Source organism: Microcebus murinus, chromosome 25, assembly GCF_040939455.1.
Source record: "Microcebus murinus isolate Inina chromosome 25, M.murinus_Inina_mat1.0, whole genome shotgun sequence".
NCBI lineage: Eukaryota > Metazoa > Chordata > Mammalia > Primates > Cheirogaleidae > Microcebus > Microcebus murinus.
This window is the reverse complement of record NC_134128.1, coordinates 24,698,381-24,713,767: the sequence shown is the minus strand read 5'-3', so window position 1 is coordinate 24,713,767 and position 15,387 is coordinate 24,698,381. Positions and strand designations below refer to the sequence as shown.

Here is a 15,387-nt window from a genome sequence, read left to right as displayed (position 1 = left end):
TCTTAAAGGTGCCACCTCCTAACACTATCCTCTTGGGGTCAGGATTCCAACATGTGAATGAGGGGACACCACCACTGGGACCACGGCATATGGCAACGTGGAAGGAAGGAAGCCGCAGTCAGGTCAGCGCTGGGCTCTTTGCTCAGTTACTGCCTGCTGAGTGATTTCAATAGGCCTAGAATCATAATTATAAAATATCTTCATAGACATTTTGCAGAGAAAAATTGAAAGTCTACCACTATGTTTTTTTTTAAATCATCAATTACATTCAACAGATTATGAGACAATTTTATAAAACCCAACTGTACAAGGTAACCACAACCGAATGGGTCACCAGTGGGATCATCTTGATCAAGTCACTTATGCAATCACGTTGCATTATACGGAGTGTCCAAAATATTAATGGAGTTACTGTACTAACAATATTCTCAATTCTCAGAGTGTACCTGGGTGCTGGAAATTATACCTTGAATAAAAATGTGCACACTGTAGAGCACTGTGGGTGGTGGAAGATCTAGTAAAGCATGTCATGTGGGAAGTATTTTTTTAAAACTCACACTTTGGTTTCATTGAACAGTGAACTGAATGTAATATATATCTAAAATTTTCTGGAAAAAATATTAGAATATTACTAACAGCCCTGGAATGTAGGCTCTTCAAATAGCTCACAAAGTGTATGTGAAAAAAGAAAACATAAATTGCTTTTGCAACATGAAAGGCTAAGATGGGAAGACAATTTAATGCCAGAAACTGGGGAGAGTTGGGATTATTTTGCAAAGCAGGTGGAGAGGGACTAAGTGAAAGCTGAATCTCGCTTTGGCTGGGATATATTGTATTCACTTGTTTATGTTTTTGTTCCTTCAACAACAGCAACAACAAGTATCTGTTACACCTTCACCAAAGTTTAGTCAGAGTGATAGGTCTAACACGTCAATGTTCTAATTGTTTCCCAATGTTCATAGGGTGAACAAAATAAAAACATGCCCACACCAAGCCTCAGAATGTGGCCATACTGGGAAAAGACTCTTTGTGGAGACACAGAAGGAGACACAGACAGACACGAGGGTGAGGGTGATGTGGAGATGGAACCAGAGACTGGACCAATGCCCGGAGGAGAGCCACGGAGCTCCAGGAGCCATCAATGGCTGCGACAGAGGCCAGGGGCAGGCTGTCCCTCTGAGCCCCAGATGGAATCAGCTCAGCTATGCTGGGGTCTTGATTTTGGACTTTGGGTCCCCAGAACTGTGAGAGAATAAATTTCCGTTGCTCTATTCCATCCAGTTGGTGCTAATTTGCCATGGGTGTGTATGCATGTGTGTGCACACGCACACAGGAGGTGCAATTGCAGAGTGCAGGAGTTGAACTATCGAACCACACTGGGGCTGGAGCTCTGGGACCAGGAGCCACGATCACATAGCATTGTCCTAACTAATGAAGGAAACGGCTGGGTGTTCCACCTGTTTGTTCCTTTCTCACAATAACTGTTTGGTGTCACTCTGTTTCAGAGTAATACTGTGTACAAAGCTATTCATTCTAAGAGCGGAGTCGTGCCAGAAGTAATTAGCAAAGCATTTGTCAAAAATAGTGTATCAATTCAGGTGCTAGCATTTGGCAGAGGCTCTAGGACTCTCATGTTTCGTAACAATGTATTGTTGTGTGTCAGAAAAGACATTGACAACATTTCCGTTTGAAATTGTTTTCAGTTTGAAAAAATTGTGTCTTGTTAAGTAATGCAACAAAGTAGCATCTTATAGTTACAATTTTCCTCTTCAATTTTCATGTATACCTTATAAAATAAGCAGAGATTATAGTCCAGAATGATATTTAATCAAGGTGTCCCAATACAATACTTTGTAATAAAACTTGAAACAGACATTTGGTTTAACTCTTTGTTACCCATCCTCTTGGGGTATATATGCTGAAGAATAATTTCTGGTTATTTCATTTTTAATTGGAATTTTGATCTCAACAGGCAGAAAATGGAAGTTTGGAATCATTACTGGAACCGCAGAATCACAGTCAGCAAAAGCACCACTGAGCAACTCCTCTTTGTAGGAATGTGGGGAAGAGCTCTTCAGTTAATCAATTATAAATTAAAGTTCTGGGCTGGTAACCACAGCAGTCCACCCTTATCTGCGGGGGACATGTGTCAAGAACCCCAGTGGATGTCGGAAACCCCAGACTGCCACCAACTGGAACACGTTTCTGTTCATGTCTTCCACCCACAAATTTAATGCCTTTCCATCTTATCTAAGCACTTACCACACACTGGGCATAACTTTTGTAGTTTGACAACAAAACTAGCATGGACTTCATTTTCCCTTTTTCACAATTTTGTGGGTAGAAGATTTGTTCTTACTGTAGATCTTAGCAATCTCAGCATACAATTTTTTTTTTCTTTCCTTGAAAGAAAGTTGAGAACTTTCACCTTTTCACTTAAAGGAAGCACTTACTGGCTTCTCTTTGGCATATCCAAATTGCCATCATCACTGCTTTAGTGCTTGGGGGCCATTATTGAGTAAAGTAAGGGTCACTTGAATACAAGCACTGCAACACCACGGCAGTCCTTCTGAATGCTGAGACAGGCACTGAAAGGCCTATCGGGCTGGTGGCGTGGGCAGCGTGGAGACGCAGCACAAAGGGAAACTCATGTCCCTGGTGGGACGGAGCAGGATGGTGAGACATTTTATCATGCTACATAGAACGGTGCTCAATTTAAAACCTATGAACTGCTTATTTCTGAAATGTTTCAATTTATGTTTTCAGACTATGGTTGATAGTGGGTAATTGAAACCATGGAAAGCAAAATGGATAAAGGGGACCCCTCTAGCCTGAGGTCCACTCTCAGCCCAGCATTGAATGTCAACAACAGGGTGGCCACAGCCATAGCAGTGACTGGACAATTACCCATGAGAGCTGTTTTCAGCAAAAGTTCCCACTTCTTTCCAAAAGTTTAATATACCTACAGAGCATGAACACATGCCAACATTTGAAGGTTAATTTGCCAATATCTTTCAAAATTAAAGTTACATTATGCCCATACAAACACACATTCACAAACATATAGATAATATAATTATACACTTGTGCACTCACGCACGCGCACACACACACACATGCCCATGCCCATAACCCATATATAAACCCACACACATATACACACAAATATATATTCATACACAAATACAAATACATATTCATACACACACACTCACACATGCACACATATTCACACATATTTACACAAGAGAGAGAGACAGAGAGAGAATCCCACATTGTTAGTAATAAAAACCTTCCAAAATGTGTAAATAAATACACAATTAGCGGAAAATCATTAAAATAAATTTTGATTAAAACCGGTTAAATATTTATTTCCTAAATCATGAAGTTGCACATGTCAATACAATGAAATACAATTACCCTTCAAACAGAATGAGATAGTTATATTTGTACTGATAAGAAAGGTTCTGACGTATTGTTGGAACATATACAGAACCACATATGCAGCTTGATCCTATCTGTGTTAGAAAGAAAGACATCTTGCTGATTTATTATATACAAGAAAATCTTTCAGAAGAAACATTTAAGAATCATCTCAGTTGCTACCTTTGGGAAGAGTGGCTGCAGGGAGGGATGAATGGCAAAAGAAACGTTTCTTTTCAGTGCAAATCTTTTTGTGTGACTGCATTTTTTTTTTACTTTTTGCATAGACTACTGTAAAACAAATATATGCACGATGTATGTTTACATGCAGAGAAAAAGGTACTCTCGCACTTCACACCCCCAGTTTGAGGTCACCCCTCTATGATGCCTTCCCTGTGTGAGTTGATTATTTCCTTTTATAAGGCAGTTAATAACTATATTTCTCAATGATCATTTGATAATAGGCTGTCCTCCATTGGCAGTTGTTTGGGACTGCGTGGCCCTTACCCTGCAGCGTGAACACCGTAGGAATCGCACAACCTGCTTCTCTTTTTCCCTCCACGATCCTGTGCGGAATGTTCAGTATATGTTGCATGGACACCAAAAGGTTTAGTATTTAATGTGCAAACATAACACCTCTAGACGAAAGGGGTCAAAGGCTTAAAACCACATGCACCACACAATTGTTCTGTCTCTGGATCCCAAACATCGGCACTGAGGACGGGGATGGCACAAGGAGAGTCAACATGGAAGTCCTATCCTACTCCCTGGGCTTTGAATGGCGGCTTTGAAACTAGTGTGGGCTGATTTTGTTTGGCTTAGTTCACTTGGGTTGATTAATTCCTTCATCCATCTCTTCGCAACCACGTGCTGAGAGCCCACTGTGTCCTGGGCCGTGCTGTAGGTGTGAGCATACAAGGTGAGCCAGGCGGCCCCAGGGGCCTGCTTGACAGCAGGTGGATGGGGTGAGCCCCAAAGCCCCTCTCAGCTCGTGTTTTCCCACAGCACCCCAACACCACCTGGGCTAGCTCAGGTCAAAGAAACAGATGTCAAGAAAAGACTAACATGCAAGAGGCATGTGGGGCACTGCGGAAGCAACCTGTGTATGCTCTTTGTACAATTGGGGTGCCCGAGACCCCAGAGCTTTAGATGGGAAAGACACAGGCTCTGACTTCCGGAGACCCTCTGAACTCGTGGCTGATGCTGTGGCTGCCGCACCAGCCAGGACCCAGGCCTCCTTCTATGTCCTCCAAGAAGGAGGAATCAGAAATGTTAAATCACTTTGGCTAATACACGTCTCCAAATAAATGAGAATTAGATAATTTACAGCAGTGAATGCTAGGCAGAAAACGGAGAATTTGAGCATATTTTCCTGGCTTCCTTCCCTGTCCCACCTGTACCCTTATTACAGGTACAAATGGTGCTAATCTCACGGATGGGATTCAGCACATGAAAACCCGTCTTCTGAAGCAAGAACAATTTAACCGTTGACCTGAAGCCCCAACTGCGATGCACAAGTTTCGTTTTCTTAAGGAGCAGGTGGCGTGAGGGGCAAAGCATTTTTTTTTTTTTTGGCCAATGACAAAGCTGAGACCAATTGCACAGGAATAGAATGTAGATATGCATGGAGGTGGAGGCGAATTTTGCTTCTCTGAGAAACCAGGTGAGGAATAAAATGTGCTTGTTCTCATCCTAATAGACATGCCGGACAGGCACATTACCAGAGACGCTGCCCCCGTCTCAGGAACACTTTTCCGTGTCTAGCTATTACCACCAGATGCCTGGCAAATGGATAAATCACACAGTTTCCACCTTTTAAAACAGGGAATAAAGCTAATTTAGGCGTGCAGGTCAAGACGAGCAGTAGATACTCAGAAGTAGGCAATTTGTTTAAGAGACACGGGTGGAGCCCCAAGCCTGGTGAGGCAGAGCTGGGAGCGGGATGAACTCTCTGATTGACAAGGCTTCTAAATCACCACATCGCGGTGATTGACAATCAGACTGGGGAACAGACGAACAGGTAATTGCAGCTCTGCTTTATCTTTGCATAAATACTAACGCCCTAAATAGGCCTGCCAGCGCGCAGAGAGCCGGCCTCAGCAGGGCCTGCCAAGCAGAACCTCCGCCCCTGCGGAGAGAAGGGCAGACCCGAAATTGCCACGAAGCTCACCCACACCTTCGGATTCCTTAAACACCAGTGGGATAGACATTATGTTTGGAGGCAAAAGGCCAGAGATAATCCCAGACGCATCACATAATCGCGCGTGACCCAAGGTGGGTAATTGAGACTCTGAATTTTAGTCCTTTCTTAGTTAGAATAGGACTAAAGCACTGACTCTCCCTAACATGCGGTTTTTGTGGGAAGCAAATCAAGCTATGAATGGAGAAAGATGTGCATCATTATTCTCATGGCCGGGCTCCAAGTCCTATTAGCACACTCATCACCTTGTATTAAAATTGCATGTTTGTTTAACTCACTAGTTAGAGTGCGATTTTAAAAAGTGGAACCATAGTTAAGTCACCGAGGTACCAGTGGAATTTAGTATATTCCTGGTAAAAACAGGAGATTAACAGCATATGTTAACCGAATAATCGTCAATACTTGTTTTAAATGCACTTTTGAAATCTAGGAAAGCTCCCCAGACCACAAAAAGGCATAAAGTTCCTACTTACCCTTCTGTTCATTCATGAAATGGCCAAGGAGGACAAATGGGTAACGCTGGGGTTGAATCCCCTTTTAAACAGTCTAATAATTTCTCTCAATGATGAGCACAGGAATGGCAGAGCAGGGAAAAACTGCAATCCAAATTGCAACCAAGATGATAACGGCCATAACGCAAGTGCTCCCAGAAAACGCCGGAGACCATTTCCCAGCCTCCTGCCACACTGCCCTGCTCCCTAAGCAGGTTCCTCCATGACAGCCTTGGGGCCACCCTGCTGGAAGGGCTGGTGTCAGGAGAGTAAGTTCCTCAGTGCCCCTGCTACCTAACATTTTTATCAGTGGAAAGTTCACTAATATAAACCACAAAATCAGTTTGGAAGATGAAACAATAAGAAAGTTTGCAGAAGTGCTGTAGACCCTCCTAGATGTGGGTCGTCGGGGAAGTCTCTGCCACCCTGTTTCGTGTCCTGGGTAGCGGACACCACCTCCCTGTTGCCATGGGGGTTTTCCTACAATGCTATGTCCTCCAGCCGCCGGCCTCAGAGTCACCTGACCTGATGTTTGAAGGGAAGAGTCCTGACTTCATGCCCTGTTGGCAAAGCCCAAACCCCAGGAACTGGCATTTAGAAATTCTTCCCAAGTGACTTGTAGGCCATGCAGATGTGAGTGCCCAGTAATGAGCTCCAGACGCCTTCGTGGTCATCCGTGCTCGCGGCGACTGCAGAATGCTTTCCTTGGGAACCGTTTTCTGGGTGTTAACCATCCCCTTTCCCACCCACCACAGCCCGGAGCTCCGGATCCAAGACCCCTGCCTTTGAGTCCCTCGTCCTCTTGCCTTGTCTCAGAGCCTGCGGAGAAGCAAAGTCAAAACCAGGACTTCTACTGTGTGGCCAGTGAGGAGGGAAACCTCCTTGGAATATGTGAGTTGAGGCCTCAGTTTCCTCCCATGAGCAAAGCAGCATTGGACATTTCAAATTTTATTCTTCCGGTCAAAGATATTTGCCTGGCATTCGAGTCAGCCCCACACTGAAGCAGCACACATGCTGAAAGGGCCAGCAGTCGCCATGGCCACGCGAGGATGTCCCAGTGTCTGGAACCAGGGGATTTTCAAATGAGTGTTTTCAATGAATGCACGTTTAACATCAGGATCTGTGGCCAGTTGGAAATGAAAACATGGCTCCCTTTGGCTTCCAAGCCTCTTTCAACATCAACACTCCACGAGTTTTTTTCCTTGGAAAACTTACATTAAAATACAAGCTTATGGATGGAACACCTATTAGAAAAAAGAAATGAAAGTGGACTCTGGGATCTTTAGAATTTTGTTATTAAATCTCAACTGCACATTGTGGCCATGTCCACATTCTCTCTCTCTCTCTCTCTCTCTCTCTCTCTCTCTCTCGTCTAAATAGGAGAACATTTTTTCCTCAAATGTTCTTAAGTTTAAAAGGAGGACTAACCAGAGGGGTTTTTTAATGGATCATTTTATACTGATAATGAGAAAAAAAATGTTAAATGATTTAAAAACCTATAAAGGTTTTTATGAAGATATGCTTTTATTTGGTGAATATTAAACAATAAGTGTTGAATTTGACAGGGTTGGATTAAATTAGCTCTAAAGAAGTATTTTCTGAGGTTAGGAATTTAGGGGATATTGATTGTTACTGGCCTCTGAATGGAGGCTTTTCCAATTTCTTGGCAGGAAAAGAATTTCAGGAGGTGCTATGTAAGTGAAGCAAGTGAAACCTTGTATTTTATTTCATGTTTACCTTCCCAGTGAAGAGAGCACCAGGCTGCACAGAGAGCAGCTGCCCTGGGAGGAAGTGGGCCTGGTCTTTTGAAGGCTCACTAATTGGGGGAAAGAATATTCAAGTCTAAGGGGTTGGCTTTTACTAGGAATTTGGGTAATAGTTCCTAGAATTGTGTTCTCTCCCATTTTTCATACTTTATATGGCTGTTTTGGAACTGTCATGGTGATTTCAAGGATGGAGAAACTTTAAAACCACTATGTACCTGATATTGTAATTAGCCAAAATTCACGCAAGGTGGCAGAGACAGCTGACTCAGCTGGCAGAAGCAGGTTCTTGCCTACGGGAATCAGCCCCTCTAGTTAGCTTCTGCCTGAAGGCTATTCACTTCAACACCTGCACCCCATCTGCATGCCCCTGCATCCAGTCTCAGCTCTGTCTCCTAGTCTCCTGCTCTAACATTATTAGTAAAATATTCAAACAATTACTGATTATCCTTAAGAAAATGAACCCTTTTTCAAATATATAGTCAAAAAAATTATATAATAAATGCATTTGTGAAAAAAATACTAACAATTAGTAAAGGTAACTATATATTAGAAATCATTTACTATTTGGAGTTTTATGAAAACCAATAGATACTATGCTACTTTGCCTGCCATCTGGAATGACTTCTTTGACTGTTATACGTGCACCTGTCCACTAGCAGCTACCTGGCTGTATACCTATCCACTTACGGCTAACTAGCTGTGTACCTGTCCACTAGCAGCTAACTGGCTGAGTACCTGTCTACTTGTAGCTAACTGGCTATGTACCTGTCCACTAGCAGCTAACTAGCTGTGTACCTGTCCACTGGCAGCTAACTGGCTATGTAACTGTCCACTTACATCTAACTAGCTGTATACCTGTCCACTTACAGCTAACTAGCTTATACCTGTCCACTTACAGCTAACTAGCTGTGTACCTGTCCACTTACAGCTATTAATAACTAGCTGTGTATCTGTCCACTGGCAGATAACTGGCTATGTAACTGTCCACTTACATCTAACTAGCTGTATACCTGTCCACTTGCAGCTAACTAGCTTATACCAGTCCACTTACAGCTAACTAGCTTATACCTGTCCACTTACAGCTAACTAGCTGTGTACCTGTCCACTTGCAGCTATTAATAACTAGCTGTCCATCAGCTAGAAAGGGGAGAAGCATGTGGTCTGTTCACTGGCACATCTATTTTCCTGGTAAACACATTCTTTTGCCAAACTCAAATAGGTAACAAGAGATTTTTTTTTCTGTCTGCTCTTGACTTTTAAAAACTAACACTATGAGGGAAGCAGGAAACAGGAGAAGAATTACGAGTTAAAACCAAGGCCCTGACTTGGAAGACCTGAATATCTGAGACCTCAAACTCAAATATTAAAAATGTGCTAAGCATTAGCTGGGTTCGGGGTTCCTCTCTGTTAACAATACATCTGAGCGGCATGCAGCAAAGAGCAAGGAGCTTGCAGACCTCAACTGAGGCTCAGATTCTAACTGAAAAGCGGCCTGGTTCATTCAGTGGACCTCGAGCTGGGGCAGCAGGAAAGCAGGAAAGCACAGCGCCAGCTGGTGCAGTCCAGCCACGGCTCAGGAGTGCTCCTTCCAAGCCAGGTTCCCACGCAGCGGACAAGATGAGGGCGCCCTCCTCTATTCCCTCCGAAGCCTCATGCAGACATCATTAATCTCACGTGATACAGTTTCCTCCTGAGCAAAGAAACTGACTTCAGCACCCTCTCTACCCACAATGGCAGCCGGCCCCACCATCGGAGCCGTGGGCCACAAAGCAGGCTCTGCCACGGACATAGAATTTCCGCTGGGCTACTCAGAAAGCAGAGCCAACAGCTGATCGAGTTGACCGGTGTTCTGTAGACTTCATGCTATTTTTCAAAAAATGAAGACCTCACTCAAAAAAACATTTTTTCTAATCCAGCAATAATAAGCTATTTTAACACAAAACTACATTTTCTACAGTATTTAGTTTATGTGATATCTTGTGTTTTGAAGTATTATAGGTGTAAACAAGTTCCTAACTATGAGAATAACAGATATTTTACCATTTACATGTGAATTTCCCACCGATGTGAGTCTCTGCATACAGCAAGTGAATTATTGGCTCAACAGGCGAGGTGGAGAAGCCTACCTCCTACAAAAGAGCATCTGAGACTCATGGAATCACAGCACCCCCGAATTACAGCCAGAGAGACACTGACCCGGCATGGCGGAGTGACAGCAAATGCAGGTGTCATTTGAATGCAGCCACTGCTGTTCTCAGTCGGGCTGGATTTCAGGTGGAAATAACAAAAAATACCAGACAGAATCACGGTGGTGTCCTATTCAGGAGTTAGGAATGCATGATTTCCATTTGCAGCATGAAAGTCTGCTCAGAGCTGAACCGTGACCTCAGGTCTGGGTTTGACTCTCATCTACTATACACCATCTGGATGACTGTGCATGGGTTTTATTCTCAGCATAAAGGAGATGATGATAATATGCACCTCACAGTGTTTTGCCAAGATGAAAGGAGAGTCAAGAGCTTAGAGTGTTTCCACACAAACCATCACTGTTCAGCAGTGTTCATTTTCCAGTTGTAGTTGCATCTGTTTGACATTAACCACTGTTGTAACTGAACACACAAAAAACAGTTCCCAGTTATTCTTCCTTAAAGAGCTATTTTTGAGCACTGGCTCTCACAAACATCTGGGCGTCTTGTATATGTATGCAATTTTCAGAAATATTTTAGAAGTGTACACATGACAATTCAAAACTGCAATCAGTAAAACTATAGGATAATTTTTTTGGTTGTGCATATTCTTCACAATACTTCTGTTAACGTTTTTATTAGAAAAAATATGATTTTCCACTCATGGATTAAATATGCCTTTGCAGATATGTACCTGGCATGTAAAATTGCTTGTAACCTGGTGATATAATGCTTCATTAAGAGTCTACATTTCATACTGCAGTAGAAGTTTTTCAAAATCATTAGCGACTTTGACTACTTTCTCAAGGAACGTTCTACACAGTAGGTGCATAACAAGGCAGCATGGAGCCGCTGCTCTGTCCCCACGTGGGCTGGGTGATTCCCGTGGGAATATAGCGTTGGGAGGCAACACTGAGACTCTTCTCTAGCCATGCACAACTTGCCCACGTTAGTTCAATGCCATTTATAAAATTCCGTTCAATTGTTTGTATTGGCATCAACTAGAAATTATTCCTGGTCAATACATTCTATATATCAATGGGGAAAGGGAGGATGAGGACCACAGAATTTACACAAAGAGCCTCAGAGCACCATGTTTCTATTCGTCTCAAGCAATGTTTCCTAGGACATCCACAGAACTATTACTCCCCCTGAAATTTTTTTCACAAGTCAAATAAATGTAAGAACTCTTCCATTTCAATAAGGAAAATAACCTAGGAATGCATTTTCTTTTTCTTTTTTTAAACAATCAGAAAATACATTAGATGGCCTTCTTGTGTCATTAACAAAACACGCTCAGCTATGGCCACGCACAGCTTGGTCATCAGTCAGAAAGGAGATGGACAGACATTTTTCCCATGAGAGCATTTTGTACTTATTTTAGTATAATATAAAATTGCTAATGCAAAATGGTAAACATCAATTTGGGAATATTGTATAAATGAATAAAACATGTGAGGTTTTAGTTTTAAAAGCCTTAACTATCACAAAACAAATAAAGGTAATAACTTTTTAAATATATTGTGAACACTGATCTATTATCCCAGGGATTTACCAAACAGTATTCTGTAAAAGAAACATATCTCTTGTTTTAAACTCACATTGCACCCTTCTAAATCTCCTTCGGTACTTTCCCCCCAAGAAATCACCTTTTACTACTGACTACAGTCTCTGGTTGACAAAGTTGGGCAATCCATAAACACTTTGAATGAGACTAAACTGCAGGTTGAAAAGTGTCCTTTGTGGTTTTTGTGCCTTGCTTAGATCACACCCAATTTTTGCTACTTACCACTTGTAAAGGAAATCTATCAAACCCATTGAAACATTTATAATGACATTTTAACTCCCTTCCATTGAAAATGCATTGAAAAGTATTCTGTAAGTGCGGTATTTAGAAGGAAGCTATTATTTGGGAGAGGAGGCAAATGTCTGAACCTGCTGTTTTAAAATTGCTTTCCAAATTCAAGGAAACATTTTACAAAAGAGGTTCATAATGGAGTCTGAGCTGTGCCCCAGGGACATGAACGCCGCATCCCGCGTCGTGTCGTCCGTTGCCCTCAGAAACGTGATGAAGCGGAAGACAGATTGCCCTGGTCCTCTGTGTGTTTAAGTACCAGGCTGATCCATAACTTTCACAAGAACCAGAAATCATTTATTGTCAGTGCCATCCAGAATATATCCTGACAGTTCAGTGGGAGTTTCACTGCCATTTATTTTCAAATCAATACTCAATTACGAAGAGGAAGATTCACTCCCTTGCCCATTTTCAAGATGAAATTATGGACTGGAGCAGCAACACTTAGTCAAGGCAAAGCACTGTCTATTAACTCAAGATGGTCCCGGGAACCAGCAAGATACTTTATTAAAGTTCACTCCTCCCGCTCTCTCTTTTTGGCTTTTAATTAATCATTGTGAAAAAGGCCTTTCACATTGTGACTGATGACCAGAGAAAACAATTTTCTCCTAACTGCCTTTTAATTTCAACTCTGGGAGAGCGCATTGACCGAATCTCACAACAGCCCATCAATGCTAGATTTTAATGTGTTTTCTCCTTTGTTAGGGAGAAGAATGGAGCAAGGTGACGCTCTGTGGTCCTCTTCATAACTCAAGTAATTGATTTGGTAAATGCTGCACATTTGCTACCGGATAAAAAGCGCTGTCAATGAAGATACTAGGTACTATATAAATTACTCCATTAACAGGAAATAAAGCTATTTATGGTTTTTAGAGTAAAATGCAAGTAGTGCTAAAATCAGAATAGGAGAGTGAGATTACATCCATTTCCCTTTATATATAGGCTACTCCCTGCCTGTGCTCCTTGAGTTATTTGGATAGTAATTAAATGATAAAATAGTTGAAGATGGAATGATGACCATAAAAAGGTATCCCTCACTGCAGTAAACTTGAAGGACCAAATGGCTGGAGTGCAGTTCAACTTTTTACACTCCATACACCACATAGTTTTCAAGGAGTTTCAGATTGGTGGGTAAATATTACTACACACCCAGCAAAATCTTTTACATGTATTTACTTGATGGAAATCTTTGAACATAAGTGCTAGCATGTGCTTAAAAAACAGTAAAATACAAGATATTAAAACCCTCTGCTGTTTCACAGAATAGTATATCTCTAGCAGTCAAAATTCAATCCAACAAATAATGACATAAAAAACCGTTCATGAAGTTTTATGCATTTGATAGCATTTGGCTGAAATTTCAAACACAGCAAAAGAATATACTTAGAAAGTCATTCAAGAGAACAATGTTTCATGTTGGACAGTTCCAGTCATTGCCTGTTTAAATCAAAGCTATTTTCTAAGAGGTTGTGTGGGTAGACATTCTCCAGGCTTAGTAAAATTGTTACTTGGATCAGATCAAAATTGTTCAAAATCACTGAGTGTGCAGAGATGTCACCTGGGAGTACAGAGATGACTGTGTGGAGGTGTCACCCAAGAGCACAGAGGTGAGTGTGTGGAGGTGTCACCCAAGAGCACAGAGGTGAGTGTGTGGAGATGTCCCAAGAGCACAGAGGTGAGTATGTGGAGGTGTCACCCAAGAGCACAGAGGTGAGTGTGTGAAGATGTCTCAAGAGCACAGAGGTAAGTGTGTGGAGATGTCCCAAGAGCACAGAGGTGAGTGTGTGGAGATGTCCCAAGAGCACAGAGGTGAGTGTGTGGAGGTGTCACCCAAGAGCACAGTGGTGAGTATGTGGAGGTGTCACCCAAGAGCACAGAGGTGAGTGCGTGGAGATGTCACCCAAGAGCACAGAGGTGAGTGGGCAGAGATGTTACATAGGAGTACAGAGGTGAGTGTTCCCCTCACCCCCAATTTTTATACTGAAACTTAACCCCCAATAGGATGGTATTAGAAGGTGGGTTTTGGGGAGGAAATTAAGTCATGAGGGTACAGCCCCCAGGATGGGATTAGTGCCTTCTAAGAAGAGACACCAGAAAGAAAACTCACGTCCTCTCTCCACTATGTGGGGACACAGGAGAAGGTGCCTATTCTGCAATTGAAGTAGATCTCCCAGATGCCAGGTCTGCCCACACCTTGATCTTGGACTTCCAGCCTCCACAACTGTGAGAAATAAACAGTTGTTGTCCAAGCCACCCAGACTCTGGTAGATAATTTGGTATGGTAGCAAAGATGGTCTGAGACAGTAGAAAACACCTTTCTGTGCAACATTATACTAATTTGGTTGAAAAACAAAAATTAGGGCAGGCTGACTAGAGTCCCCAACTGTTAAGCATCCAGCTCCAGTGGCTGCTTTGATGAACAGAGCCTGTGCTAGATCCTCAAACTGCAGGATCCATGCAGAAGTTGAACATATTCAAACTATAAATTATAATACCATTATTATATCCTAGCGCCATGGCATTCATTAGAAGACATCTGAAATAAGCTGTCTCTAAGAATAATTTGGTCAAGTTTTCTGACTTACTGAGCATAAAGGATAAATTATTCATCTAAAAATGTAGTATTAAGAAACACATTTACATAAAATATGGTGGGAGAAAACTTGAATATCTGGTCTGTTTTCCACACTCAGAAAATTCTCTTGCTGCTGTTACTTCATTAAGCCTTATAATTGCTTACCCTGAAAGAGAAATTACTACCTCAAAGTATTATTTTAAAATCATGTTCACTTGAATAGCAAGATGAAATAGATATGTTACATGATATTGCAAGTGGTGTTTTTTTTTTTTTTTAATTATTAGCTTTCAGGCTCCTGATTACAAGTTTTCTAAGCACAAATGTCCCCAGCATGTTCTGTACTGATTTCGTTGTCCTAGACTCACCACTTGCCTAGACATCCTCTTCCTCATTGCTGCCACGCATTCACAATACAAATAGCTCCTCCTGCTGTGTAGCCTACCTATTGTATTTTGTAACTGTAAATTCTAATGAGCAGAGGTTTTTAATGTTTATCAAGGCTAATTTTTTTCTTATGCTTGTTCTTTCTGAATTTTGTCTAAAATGACCTTGTCTGCCACTAAATGACAAAGGTACTCTCCTATACTTTCTTCTATAAGATTTACAGATGAAATCTTCAGGTTTAGATATATGCTATCTTTAATGACTTTTGGGTATTGTGGGAGGTAAGGATCTGAGTTTTTATTTCCATGCAAATAGCCAATTCTACCACCATTTCTTTAAAAAGTTTTTTGTTTGTTTTCCTACTAGAGTGCTTTGGAGAAGCTGTGGAAAATCAAATGATTATATAAGAATGGGCATGTTTGTAGGCTCTCTAGTTTTGTTACAGCAATCAATCTGAATATCCTTGTGCCAAGACCACACTATCTTGATTACTATTTCCGTCTT

The 15,387-nt window shown here is 41.8% G+C and overlaps 1 long non-coding RNA gene across 1 annotated transcript; it reads left to right on the top strand.

Moving 5' to 3' along the window:
* The first annotated feature begins 3 nt into the window (after positions 1-3).
* On the top strand, positions 4-2,116 carry LOC142864331 (uncharacterized). The gene is made up of 3 exons (XR_012914859.1): positions 4-122; positions 963-1,065; positions 1,973-2,116. It is a non-coding gene; the product is annotated as an uncharacterized LOC142864331 (long non-coding RNA).
* The last annotated feature ends 13,271 nt before the right edge of the window (positions 2,117-15,387 follow it).